The sequence below is a fragment of the Lactuca serriola genome, chromosome 2 (genome assembly GCF_051521515.1).
Source record: "Lactuca serriola cultivar US96UC23 chromosome 2, Lser_US96UC23_V15, whole genome shotgun sequence".
In the NCBI taxonomy this organism is placed as follows: domain Eukaryota; kingdom Viridiplantae; phylum Streptophyta; class Magnoliopsida; order Asterales; family Asteraceae; genus Lactuca; species Lactuca serriola.
Window position 1 is genome coordinate 194,637,240 of NC_136409.1, and position 14,013 is coordinate 194,651,252.

Sequence of the window (14,013 nt, forward strand, 5' to 3'; positions counted from 1 at the left end):
ACAAGAACAATAATCTAATTGCATAAAGAAACTACCTAAGATTTGGAAAGATGAAAGGAAATGATTTCTAGCTCCCAAAATCGCCTCTTGCAGGTCTCCAATGGTGGAAAAACGTGAATGAGCCTCTAGATCTGATCCCTAAGAATTATGGTGAGCCAAATGACCAAAATGCCCAAACTGGGCAGTTGGGCGGGTACCCGCGCGGAGAAAATTCCACCCGCGCAAATGTTGTTGTGTTGCCATTGGTCCACCAAGCCACCACTCCACCCTTCCACTACCAAAGATTCCCTTGGTCCCCCCTTTGTCCAGGTAATTTGAATCCACCAATCATCATTTAGCCACCAAATGGATGCTCCAAGCCCAAAATTAGAATTTTATGATCCATCTTCACAAGCCCAAATAATCCAAGCCAATAACTTTCAAAGCCCAATTCTTCTTCTTTGATTCTGCCAAGCCCAATAATGCCTCGGGAGCCCACTAAGCCCGTCTCCAATCAACCCACAACCGCAACAAACACCGAAAAAACCTACAAAATATCTCATGCAACATAACAAGCACCCGGTATGATCCATAATAAAGAAAATAAAGAATATGCAATGCAATAATAATAAAAAAAATCTAAAAATCTAAAAATTAACTAATAAAATAAGGAAATAAAATAAGCTATCAATGGGTCAAACCAAGGTCTTTCATACAAGTATAACAACCAGATTTATAACGCCCACAGATTCGGGCTAATCAATTTAGAGACAATAAACGTTAAAAATAACTTTTTGATAGAAGATTATTTAGAATAAATAATCTTAACCAAGTTATAGTATATGCCACAAGGATTCCATACATATAAAGAACTAGACGAATTTTCGCGTGTTGCGCGGCGTAGGTTAAAATTATATTGTTAGAATATTGAAAATTATATGTTTATAATGGTTATGTTATTGAAATTAACTTTGACATAATATTTTTACACTAATATATATATATATATATATATATATATATATATATATATATATATATATATATATATATATAATCTCAAATATTTTGGACAATAATATTCATTGACATCAACTCACCTTCCTCATTAATAGAATTAAATATAATTATCTATTTGGTATTATTTTTAATATTTGTTATGATTGATTAATTTAAATTTTTACTTATGCAATTATTTTCTAATTTCATTAATGATGTTCATTTAAAATATAATTTATTTGTAGCTAACGTTATGTAATTTATAATTTGATGTTATTATCATTTAGAATTATATTTCATTAATTTTAAACCACTTATTATTATTAATAAGTTAAAAAAGAGTTTTAAGAGACATTTAATATTATTATTCAAATATGAAACATATACTAAATAATAAAGTGATAAGATTAACAATTTGCATTTCAAAATAGACTTGCATGGATAATGTGACATATCTATGATTTTTATAATTTGATTTTATTATTTATAACTATTGTTTGTTAATTTTAAAACCATGTATTATTATTAATAAGTGAAAGAATATTAAACATATACTAAAATATAAAGTGATAAGATAGATAATTTGTATTTTAAAAGAGACTTACATGGATAATATGGATAATAAGACATATCCATGATTTTTAGTTAAGTATTGCTTTGAAGCAACACAAACATACAAACATAAATATAACATTTAATTAAATGTTATATATATCACATTCCATAACATATGATCGATAACATGAATCTAATCTAATTTACATTAAAATTTCAACCACAACATACAATGATCGTCTTAAAAGAATACTTAAACCAAGAAAAAAAAAAGAATTAGTATATAACAAACTTAAAAATTAAAAACTTTAACATAATCACATGGCTCGAAAAATGGTCCAAAACTCTCAAACCAACACAAAAACCTTTAGACTTGTTTTCTTTGTGAATTTTGTATGTGATTGGTATTTGTGTGTCTACTCAAAGTGACTGGCCTTTTATAGTAGACTATCCATTAATTGCTTATTAAACATATTATATAAGTTATAAAACATTTGAATGGTTAATAATTATTAAGAGACTTTTAAGTGGTATTCATTCAAATATGAGGTTTCAAATGAATATAGTTTGAGTAAAAATGTCTCATGAGAGTTTCAAATGAATGTGGTGAAAGGAAAATGTTTCCTTTATAAGTATACTAGACGAATTCCCGCTCGTTGCATAGCGAAGATTAAAAATATATTGTAAAAATATTGAAAAATATATGTTTAAAATGGTTATGTTATTGACATTAACTTTGAGATAATATTTTTACACTAATTTATATATATATATATATATATATATATATATATATATATATATATATATATAATCTTTATTATTTTGAACAATAATATTCATTGACATCAACCAACATTCCTCATTTTTCTAATTTCAGTAATGATGCTCATTTAAAATACAATTTATTTATAGCTAAATGCAATTTATAATTTGATGTTATTATCATTTAAAATTGTTATTCGTTAATTTTAAACCACTTATTATTAATAATAAGTTAAAGAAGGCTTTTAAGAAACACTTAATATTATTATTAAAATGTGAAACATACACTAAATAGTAAAGTGATAAGATAGACAATTTGCATTTTAAAAGAGAATTGCGTGGATAATATGACATATTCATGTAATTTGATTTTATTGTTTATAATTATTGCTTATTAATTTTAAAACCACTTGTTATCATTAATAAGTGAAAGAAACTTTTAAAAAACACTTATTATTATAATTAAAATGTTAAACATACACTGAAATATAAAGTGATAAGATAGACAATTTGTATTTTAAAAAAAGCTTACATGGATAATATGGATAATATGACATATCCATGATTTTTAATTAATTATTGTTTTGAAGCATCATGAACATACAAATATGTATAAAATAGTTAATTAAATATTATACATATCACCTTCCATAACATATGATCGATAACATGAATTTAATCTAATTTACATTAAAATTTCAACCACAACATAAAATGATATTTTTAAAAGAATACTTAAATTAAGAAAAATACAAAAAAGAATTAGTATATAACAAACTTACAAATTAAAAATATCAACATAATAACATGGCTCGAAAAATTGTTCAAAGCCTTCAAACCAACACAAAAAATTTTAAACTTGTTTTCTTTGTGAGTTTTGTATGTGATTTGTATTTGTGTGTTTACTCAAAAAGATTGACATTTTTATAGTAGAGTATCCATTAATTGTTTACTAAATATGTTATATAAGTTATAAAACTTTTGAATTGTTAATCATTATTAAGAGACTTTTGATTGGTATTCATTAAAATAGGAGGTTTCAAATGCATGAGGTGTTTGCGAATTTTTATGGGGGTTTCAAATGCATGAGGTTCAAGGAAAAATGCTAGCTTTATAAGTATGTATGATATGATGCTGAAATCTAACTTATAACGAAGAAGTTAAGGCACGTCGAAGTTTTGCAACAAAACCGGCACGGCTCCACGTATCGTAAAAAGTGAATTTTTGATGAAATACTTTTCGGCCTTAGAGATCTAAACGAAAGTCATAGTATACGTTAAACCGAGAGCATGCATAAAAAACGTCTAAATCTGATTTCGTTTGAGGAAGTTATGATTTTTCTAAAATTTAGCATATCTGTGCACAGCCCTAAAATCAAATTTTAGACCGATCGATTTTTAGCCGACACAACCTAAACAAGAATCGAAGATGTTGTTAATAGGAGCTCAACGGCATAAACACAGACGAAAACGGACGTCGGATGACAAAGTTATGAGTTTTTAACGAAATTTAACGGTCTAAGTCTGTTAAAATATAACTTTAAAAATAAAGTTAAAATTAGCTGACAGAGTCTAAAAAAAAGTTTGTATCATCCAAAAAATACGGTCCAAAATTTCATTTTTAATTCATTAAACAAACCATAATTATCAAATCATTTCTTTCATAAACATAAGTTGCTTTAGCAAAATAGAGTATTAATTCAAAACATGCTTATTTTATCAGAGGAAAACATCCCAGGCTAAACTTCTTGGTGTGTGTCATGTAGTCATCCCGAGCTCTTCCCTCTGCTATGGGAAGTACCTGAAACCAAAACTGAAAACTGTAAGCATGAAGCTTAGTGAGTTCCCCAATCTACCACATACCGAACATATATCCATATACTAGGCCCCTTCCTGCTGCATCGGGACTTGCCTGACATCGGACTCGCTCCGGCATCGGGTCCCACTCGGCATCAGGCCCCGCCTGGCATCGAGCCCCGCTCGATATACATATTTGTCTCTCTTAGGGCCCACCTGTCTCTGGGCCTCGCCCGGTATACACATACAAACATATAACATACTAGCACATAAATAAACATACTTAATTGTACTTCTGATCTAAGGCCTCGCCTAACTTGTGCCCACCCCTGGTCTACTATTAATGAGCTATGGAACCCTATCCACACTCCTACTGTCAGTGAGGTATGGGCCCCCTCGCACACTCACTACTCTCGAGTCTCGCCCCTACTCTGTTGATATTGAGATATGGAACCCCATCCATACTTAGCTACTGATGAGATACGGGACCGCGCCCACACTAACCTCCCAGGCACATACAAGTATCACAAAGACAACAAGTATAATCTAACATGCACATACAAATCTTCCTCGGGCTTGCCCCGGCATCGGACCCTAGTCCGAAACATACTACCATATAAACATACTTCGGGCTTGCCCCGATATCGGACCTTGGTACGGAACCTATCGTACCGAAACATGCAAGAATCATAAAGACCTCTAGCATACTAACATTCCTAGGGCCTCACACGACATCAGATCATGATCTGGAACATACAACATACAATTCCTAGGGCTAACCCTCGAGTATTCCTACTATATACAATCATAATGGGCCGACATTATGGCCTTAGACCCATGCACACAATGAGAACACTCACCTTGCACTATTGAAGTCCTGCTGATATCCCTCTGGCTGTTATCTAGCAATTCCCCGAACTGCTGATCCTTCGGCTCCCCAAGCTACCAATACCAAAATATCACTTAGACCAAATCAATAATCCTTCTTAGGGTAAAATGACCATTTTACCCCTAGTCCAAATTGGTCCATATCTAAGGCCCAAACCATGTTCTAAAAATGGCCCAACAATAGGTAGGCTTCTCACCCCACTAGTGGCCCACTAACGGCCCAATTTGCCAAATTGGGCCCAAACCCTCTAATGGGCCTTACCCTAAGCCCAAACATTTTCTTGGCTCACATTATCTGACTTCTGATGGCCCACTAAGGCCCAAAGAACCAAAATCCCTTGCATGGCCCAAACCGAGGCCCAAAACAAGCCAAACCCAAATCTGATGAGTACGATAGGCGTAGTCCTATGTATGCTAAGCGTACAAGCTAAATGGTGCGTACGTTGGGCGTACCTGCATGTACGCTCAGCGTACTCCCCTGTTAAGTCACCTTCCCATTAAGTGCTTAATACTCTACTCTAGAAGCTACAAACACAAATCCAAGTCCTTTTCAACGTCTAAAACCATAAAGTCCTTCACTTGGTGGCTTGAAACCCACCAATAGAGCCCAAACTTGAAATGTGATAACTAACTTCCATAGAAATGGTCTTAACTCATGCATGAACCCATTAGGACATCCAAGATGGCAATTTTCTGCCTTAGGGACTCATTTAGAATTAAGAGTAGCAACTCCAAGTCCTAGAAATCAGATTGAACCACAAAGCTTCAACCTTTCGACCAAAATGGTCCAAAACTCAATCTAAGAGATCTAAGGAGATAATCACCAAGTTTAGATCTTTATACCTTGAAATGGTTAGAATGAAGCAACAAATCCCAGATTGGCAATTTGAACCACCACCTTTCCTTGCTCTTTTCTTGTTTGGAAAATGGATCCACAACACCAAGATGCTTCTCTAGTGACCTTTTAAGCTTCAAGAACACTCAAATATGGATTAGGGTTTTGTAGTAGCTCCTTAAGGGTGGAAATGGAGGTTGGCCTTCGAGAAATAAGGTTCTTTATATAGGGCTCAACCCTAAAATTAGGGTTTGGGAACTCTGAGCATACGCTGGGTGTACGCCCCTCTGCACCCGAGACCATTCTCCTTTATACATTGGGCATAACCCAGCCTACGCTGGGTGTACCCAACTAAACACACGAATGCATTCCTTGCATGCATGGGCTGCCTTGTCACAAAACTCCATTAGGGGTTAAACTTGACAATAACATCAAAATGCCATAACTCCTTCATTTTAAGTTCATTTCCGACAAACTTGATATCCATGAAAAGGTGGCGGGAAGCCCTATGTTCCTAGCCACACCCCAAGCCTAAAACCTTCTAGATAAAACCCGAGACCCCAAAAAAGACCGAATCACTTATACCCTAGGCCTCTAAAACCACAACCGAAGTACTTTTCAAAACGGGGGTTTCAAAGTTGTAGATCATGTTGCTACCTACACGTAGATATAAATAACTTCAAAAACGGAGCACGTATACGAAAGTTACGAAATTTAGAAGATAATTAATTTTTGGGTTTAACCTCGGAGTGCCACGTGGCACCATCTCAGCCCTACCGTTCTCCCCATGACTTTGCACTAGATCTCCACATGTGGCAGCTAATTCCCCACGTATCGAGTATGCCCAACGTACATTCTTGATTATGCCCAATGTACGTTGAGCCTTTAACCTATAAATAGAGGCGTTTTTCCTCATTTCTCTTCACAACTCTTTCAAACCTTCTTTCCCAAACACCCCAAACCTTCTAAGGTTTTCCAAAGCACTTCCTAAGTGTTAGAGGCGAGTCATGGAGCACCTAAAGGCTGCGAGAAGAAGAACATTCAGCTCAGCAGTTCTGCCTGCGCAAAGTCTGGTTCTTCGCTAAACCCCCTTGTAAGTGAGTTATGCTTACCCTACTTTAAGTATAAATTATGTTTAAGTTCATTATCATTATTATGAACCTATAAAATAGATTTATCAATGATTCCAAGTCGTTATAATTGTTGATCTACTTATGGGGATGATGTCTAGTCTGTGATTTAGTGAGGTGTTTAAAATGCGATTTCCAAACAGTATACTTCGTATACAAAATGGACCCTACCTCGGATATGATCCTACCTGGTTGTTCCTTACTTGATATATCATGAACGTAGACTTTGAGTTAATGATAAATCTAGACTAATAATTAGTCCCAATAGATATTAGACTAAAATCTAGTAATAATGATACTAGGTTTCGTCGAATGAAAAGAAAATTGTTATAAGCGAAGCGCTACTCGAATTTCGAGTCGTCACTTTAACAAGTGAGCGCACAGTTACTTTCATCTTATACATAGGAAACCATGGGGAGGGAATCATAGAGTACATCAAATGAACAGATAGATCATTACCACCTACAGGTTGCAAGTCTGCCAACATTTCCATTGGATTGTCTAGACTAGTCTGTGGTTGTCATGTATACTCTGTTAGACGACTGGTTCATCAATAGTCATAGCCTCTCATCATCATTTCATCTTTTCATCACCCGTCACTACCCTATATATATATATATATATATATATATATATATATATATATATATGACTAAATGTAACGCCTGTATATTAGGGCTAGTCAATTTAGACACGATAAACGTCAAAAACGACTTTGTGATAGAATATTATTTAGAATGAATAATATTAACTAAGTTTTAGTATATGTCACAACGTTTCCGTGCATATGCCGAAATCCGAGTTATAACGAAGAAGTTATGACCTGTCGAAGTTTCGCGACAGAACCGACACGACACAGCACGACGTAAATAGTGAAATTACGTTAGAGAGATATTTAGCCCTGGTGATCTAAAAAAAGGTCGCAGAGTTCGTTAAACCGAGAGCGTGCATAGAAAGAATGCCCAAATCTGACTTCATATGAGGAAGCTATGATTTTTCTAAGTTTCAGCTTAGCAGTATGTAGCCCGAGACACGAATTCGAGATCAAGTGATTATTGGTCGAAACAATCTAAACGAAAATTGAATATCTCATCAATAGTAGTCCAATGGTAAAATGACAGACGAAAACGAACGTCGGATGAAGAAGTTATGAATTTATAACGGAGTTTTCCTGTCCCGGCCTACTAAAAATATATAATAAAAACAATAAATCAAAATTAGCTGATGGAGTCTACATGAAAGTTGTAGAGCTTAGTCTGACCTACACGTGGATATAAAGAACGTCAAAAATGGAGCTCGTATGCGAAACTTACGTAAGTTTGAAGTCTGCTTAATCGAATACGCCTAGCGTAATTTTGGAGTACGCCTAGTGTACTCGGAACCGCCTCAGCTATGCATGCAATGACGTCACTCGAGTACATACGCATGCAATGACGTCGCGTACGCCCAACGTAAGGCTTAGTACGACAATCGTATCTAGATTTACGCCCAGCGTAATCCCAGATTCAGCACCCTATAAATAGAATGCGAGGGCAGCCGATTCCTTCGCTCGTTTTCTCTTTTCTCTCTCCCGTTTTGCCTCGATTTTCGTGCAAGAAATATCCCGAAGCCCCGTTATTATTCCCGAGCCCGAAGCAAGTCCCAAATCCCCAAAGATCCCGAGAAGTGAAATTTCCAAGCCGAAGCTCTGCCCGCGAGAAGCCCGGTTTTTGTGAAGATCTCCCGGTTTCACCGAAGAATACTACTTCTACAAGCCATTGTGCTGTTTGATCAACATCTAATCAAGTGAGTGTGTGGTTACTTTCTTCTAACACATAAATATAAAGTAATAGCTATGAAATACGTGCTATGAGATGGGCTTGGAATTGATGTTTTTATATGGGTGTTAAATGATTTAAACTATATATGTATTTTATATCTACAAATATGTTGGGTAGAACATGGGGAGATGAAATAGTGGCGACTATGAGACGTAGCGCCTATTGTATAAACCTGGGTGACTATGGAGTTAGCGCCTATTGTATAAACCTTGGTGACTATGGAGTTAGCGCCTATTGTATAAAACTTGGTGACTATGGAGTTAGCGCCTATTGTATAAACCTTGGTGACTATGGAGTTAGCGCCTATTGTATAAACCTTGGTGACTATGGAGTTAGCGCCTATTATATAAACCTTGGTGACTATGGAGTTAGCGCCTATTGAGTAAACCCTGGCGACGATGTGACTTCGTGCCTATACCTTAGGCCAATCCTTAAGAATGAAGGATAGATGATTCTTAGGGTAGATCCTTAAGATAAATGGAGATAATGGGGGATGGGTAATTGGGTTGATTGTTTGATAATTGAATATAATAAATGTATTATTGTGGGTTGAAAACCCTATATGCTCACCAGGCTCCCAAGCCTGACCCACTCAGTTTTCTTTGCATTACAGGTAGTGACACGAGGGTATAAGTTGGTGGACTTGACGAGAGATTTTAGATTATAGATCAGTATTTATAAATAACTGTTGTAAGGTTTATTTTATATTGTTTATGCTTTTGTTCTGTATCGGAACATGACATCCCGAGATTTTGTTATATAATGAAAATACATTCTCTTTGAGAAACGTTTTGATAAATTCTTATCATATTTTATTTTGGGAACAAATTCCGCAACTGTTTTCTTTAAACGATTACTCTGATTTATAAAACAAAGCATAAACAAATCGGTCTTTTCTGGCAATGAAATTGGGGATGTCACAGTTGGTATCAGAGCATTAATTTAAGCGAACTAGGAATTTGTAGGATTTCTAGACTTAAACTTAGAATGCTAAGCGATGATTGTGAGATGAGTGTCTACCATATTTTAGACACGAGCACTAGTATATTTTCGGAAAGATGCCTAAAATGCTTTTATGTGCTAAATGTTATATGTTTGCCATATATGATATTATTTTTTCGGATCTATGGTCTGTTGCCGACCAGGTCTGGAAACCTTATGTGTTTAGGATTCTAAGCGTATGACTACGGTATTAGAACTAGCATGTAAACGTTTCGGAGTGATAAGGAGATTTATACGTCTATCCGAAATAAAGCTTTCTTATCTTAAATTCTTGTCTCGATAGACTGAATATCTGCTTTGGTGTATAGAACGTTATGGTGAAGACTCGTAGAGAATTGAGTAAATGGAGGAAATGAAAGGCTTATGATAGTGAATGACACCTATCAGAAGATATTGTAAGAGTGGTATCTTGCCTTTAGATTATGTCTGATAAAATAACGGAACGTTTAGAGGAGTACGGTACGTCTGAAGTATACCTTCGATTGGCAGGATGATGGAGCGATCGGTGTAATTCTTGAAGTTTTCCCATCGTCTGGAATTTCCATCACCAATCGATTTGAAGCGGAATTGATGATTGAAGATACACAATGAAGAAGTCCTAGTAGAGTCTAGGGAAATTTTTATGATTATTTGGACACATTCGTATGTGTTAAATTGTTTTGTGATTTTAGGACTTGGGGACTGCGGGACAATACTTGGGACGAGTATGAGTAGGTGTGAAAGATAGTAGATGCATATACTACCGGAAGCACAGGACTCGCACTTGGATCAGGGAAAGTCACAAGGTTACCAAGAAGCTAGTGATTAATCTCGTTTTATTCAAGTATGTCGTTACCATTGTTTCGGTAGTGACTAAGAAGATGATTGATATTTTGACCCTAGCAGTAATATCAAATTCAGTCTGACTACGATGAGTTTGTTACGTGGTTCATAGAACCAAGTTCGAGGTAGCATCTGACTCAAGTCAGAAGATTAAAATCAATGCGATCGATAGCATCGCGCTCGTTGTTAAGGAAGCTTGTAGCTAGAAATGCTACATGTAAAAATGTGATTATATCACATTAGAATATGAAGGAAGGTATATTCCACTTTGGAATTTGACTCTAAGAGACTTGAGTCAAAGCGTTGCATCATACGATGAGAGGTCATTAGAACATGACCCATCGATCTGTTACAATAGATAAGGGGAAGTACTTATCCTAAGAAGAAGAAGGAGTCCATAATAAGGACTTATTTTGTAACTTGAAGGTTACGATTGAAAGTCTAAAGTAGTACGAAAAGCAGATGCAAGATTGAGCATCGTCTGCAGTCAAGAAGCCTAGGAGTTCGATACTCGTTCAAAGAAACATATACATTACGGTTATTACTTAGGATGGAAATATAACATATGGAATCATTCTACAAGTCCTATTTTCATTGATGATTCCGGGACGTAATCATCCTAAGGGGGAGATAATTGTAACGCCCGTAAATTAGAGCTAGTCAATTTAGACACGATAAATTATTTAGAATGAATAATATTAACTAAGTTGTAGTATATGTCACAAGGTTTCCATGCATATAAAGAACGCTGAAATCCGAGTTATAACGAAGAAGTTATGACCTGTCGAAGTTTCGCGACAGAACCGGCACGACACAGCGCGACATAAATAGTGAAATTACGTTAGAGCGATATTTAGCCCTAGTGATCTAAACGAAAGTCGTAGAGTTCGTTAAACCGAGAGCGTGCATAAAAAGAATGCCCAAATCTGACTTCGTATAAGGAAGTTATGATTTATCTAAGTTTCAGCTAAGCAGTATGCAGCCCGAAACTCGAATTCGAGATCGAGTGGCTGTTGGTCGAAAAAATCTAAACGAAAATCAAAGATCTCGTCAATAGTAGTCCAATGGTAAAAAGACAGACGAAAACGGACGTCGGATGAAGAAGTTATGAATTTATAACGGAGTTTTCCTGTCCCGACCTACTAAAAACATATAATAAAAAAATAAATCAAAATTAGCTGACGGAGTCTAAATGAAAGTTGTAGAGCTTAGTCTCACGTATGCGTGAATATAAAGAACATCAAAAATGGAGCTCGTATGCGAAACTTACGTAAGTTTGAAGTCTGCTTAATCGAATACGCCTAGCGTAATTTTGGAGTACGCCTAGTGTACTCGGAACCGCCTCAGCTATGCATGCAATGACGTCACTCGAGTACATACGCATGCAATGACGTTGCGTACGCCCAGCGTAAGGCTTAGTACGCCCAACGTACCTAGATTTACACCCAACGTAATCCTAGATTCAGCACCCTATAAATAGAATGGGCTTGGAATTGATGTTTTTATACGGGTGTTAAATGATTTAAACTATATATGTATTTTATATCTACAAATATGTTGGGTATAACATGGGTAGATGAAAGAGTGGCGACTATGAGACGTAGCACCTATTGTATAAACCTTGGTGACTATGGATTTAGTGCCTATTGTATAAACCTTGGTGACTATGGAGTTAGCGCCTATTGTATAGACCTTGGTGACTATGGATTCAACGCCTATTGTATAGACCTTGGTGACTATGGAGTTAGCGCCTATTGTATAAACCTTGGTGACTATGGAGTTAGCGCCTATTGTATAAACCTTGGTGACGATGGAGTTAGCGCCTATTGTATAAACCTTGGTGACTATGGAGTTAGCGCCTATTGTATAAACCTTGGTGACTATGGAGTTAGCGCCTATTGAGTAAACCCTAGCGACGATGTGACTTCGTGCCTATACCTCAGGTCAATCCTTTAGAATGAAGGATAGATGATTCTTAGGGTAGATCCTTAAGATAAATGGAGATAATGGGGGATGGGTAATTGGGTTGATTGTTTGATAATTGAATATAATAAATGTATTATTGTGGGTTGAAAACCCTATATGCTCACCAGGCTCCCAAGCATGACCCACTCAGTTTTTTTGCATTACAGGTAATGAGACGAGGGTATAAGTTGGTGGACTTGACGAGAGATTTTGGATTATAGATCAGTAGTTATAAATAACTGTTGTAAGGTCTATTTTATATTGTTTATGCTTTTGGTCTGTATCGGAACATGACATCCCAAGATTTTGTTATATAATGAAAATACATTCTCTTTGAGAAACGTTTTGATAAATTCTTATCATATTTTATTTTGGGAACAAATTCCGCAACTGTTTTCTTTAAACGATTACTCTGATTTATAAAACAAAGTATAAACAAATCGGTGTTTTCTGGACGTGAAATTAGGGATGTCACACTAAATCAAGTAGAAATCATATTATTTAATTTTACACAGATATCAAGAACACAAATAATAAGCACACATAACATTTAATCATCTAGATACTTTATATCTATATGTAAGTTGAAATTAACTATGCACAAACATTTTAAAGTGGATAACTGGAAATTTAGGCAGCGCTTCGCTTCAACACTTAGTTTTTCATTTTATGTGACCTACGTTTAATTATCATTAAGTTGTAGTCTAAAATTCCTCATGACTAATATTAGTCTAGATTCCTCAACAATCTCAATGTCTACATCAAAATGTATCAAGTATGGAGCAATCAGGTAAGATCTTATTTGAGGTAGGGTTCATTTAGTAAACAAAGCATACTGTTTAGAAATCTCACTTTAAACGTCTCACTAAATCAAGCCTAGACATCACTCCCGTAAGTAGATCAATCAATATAATAACTTGGAATCGCTGATAAATCTTATTTACAAATTCATAAAAACGACTAGGAATATTAATATAAGTTACACTCAAAGCAATATAAATGTAGCTTAACTTACAGAAATTTTCCAGACACAAGTCGGAAATTGCACTGGCAGAACTCCGTCTCATAAATTCCTCATGTGAAGTCAGATTTAGGCGTTCTTTATATGTACGTTCTCGGTTTTATGTTTACCACGACTTTTGTTTGGATTACTTAGGCTAATAAGCAACCTATCTAAAATTTACTTTTTATGACGCACCCTGTCGTATCGGGTTGAACGTGAAACTTCAAAAGATCTTAACTTCTCAATATGGAGTCAGATTTAGGCGTTCTTTATATATGCGGAATCACCATCACGACTACTACAATCTCTGTTTAAATTTATTTGTCATAAATACGCCTATTTTAGCTCTAATTATTAAGTTATATTATAAACGTGTTATAGAAATAAATCACATATATTCAAACAAAATTCTTTCATTTATTCAAGTAAACATTACAATTGTTGACCAACATCG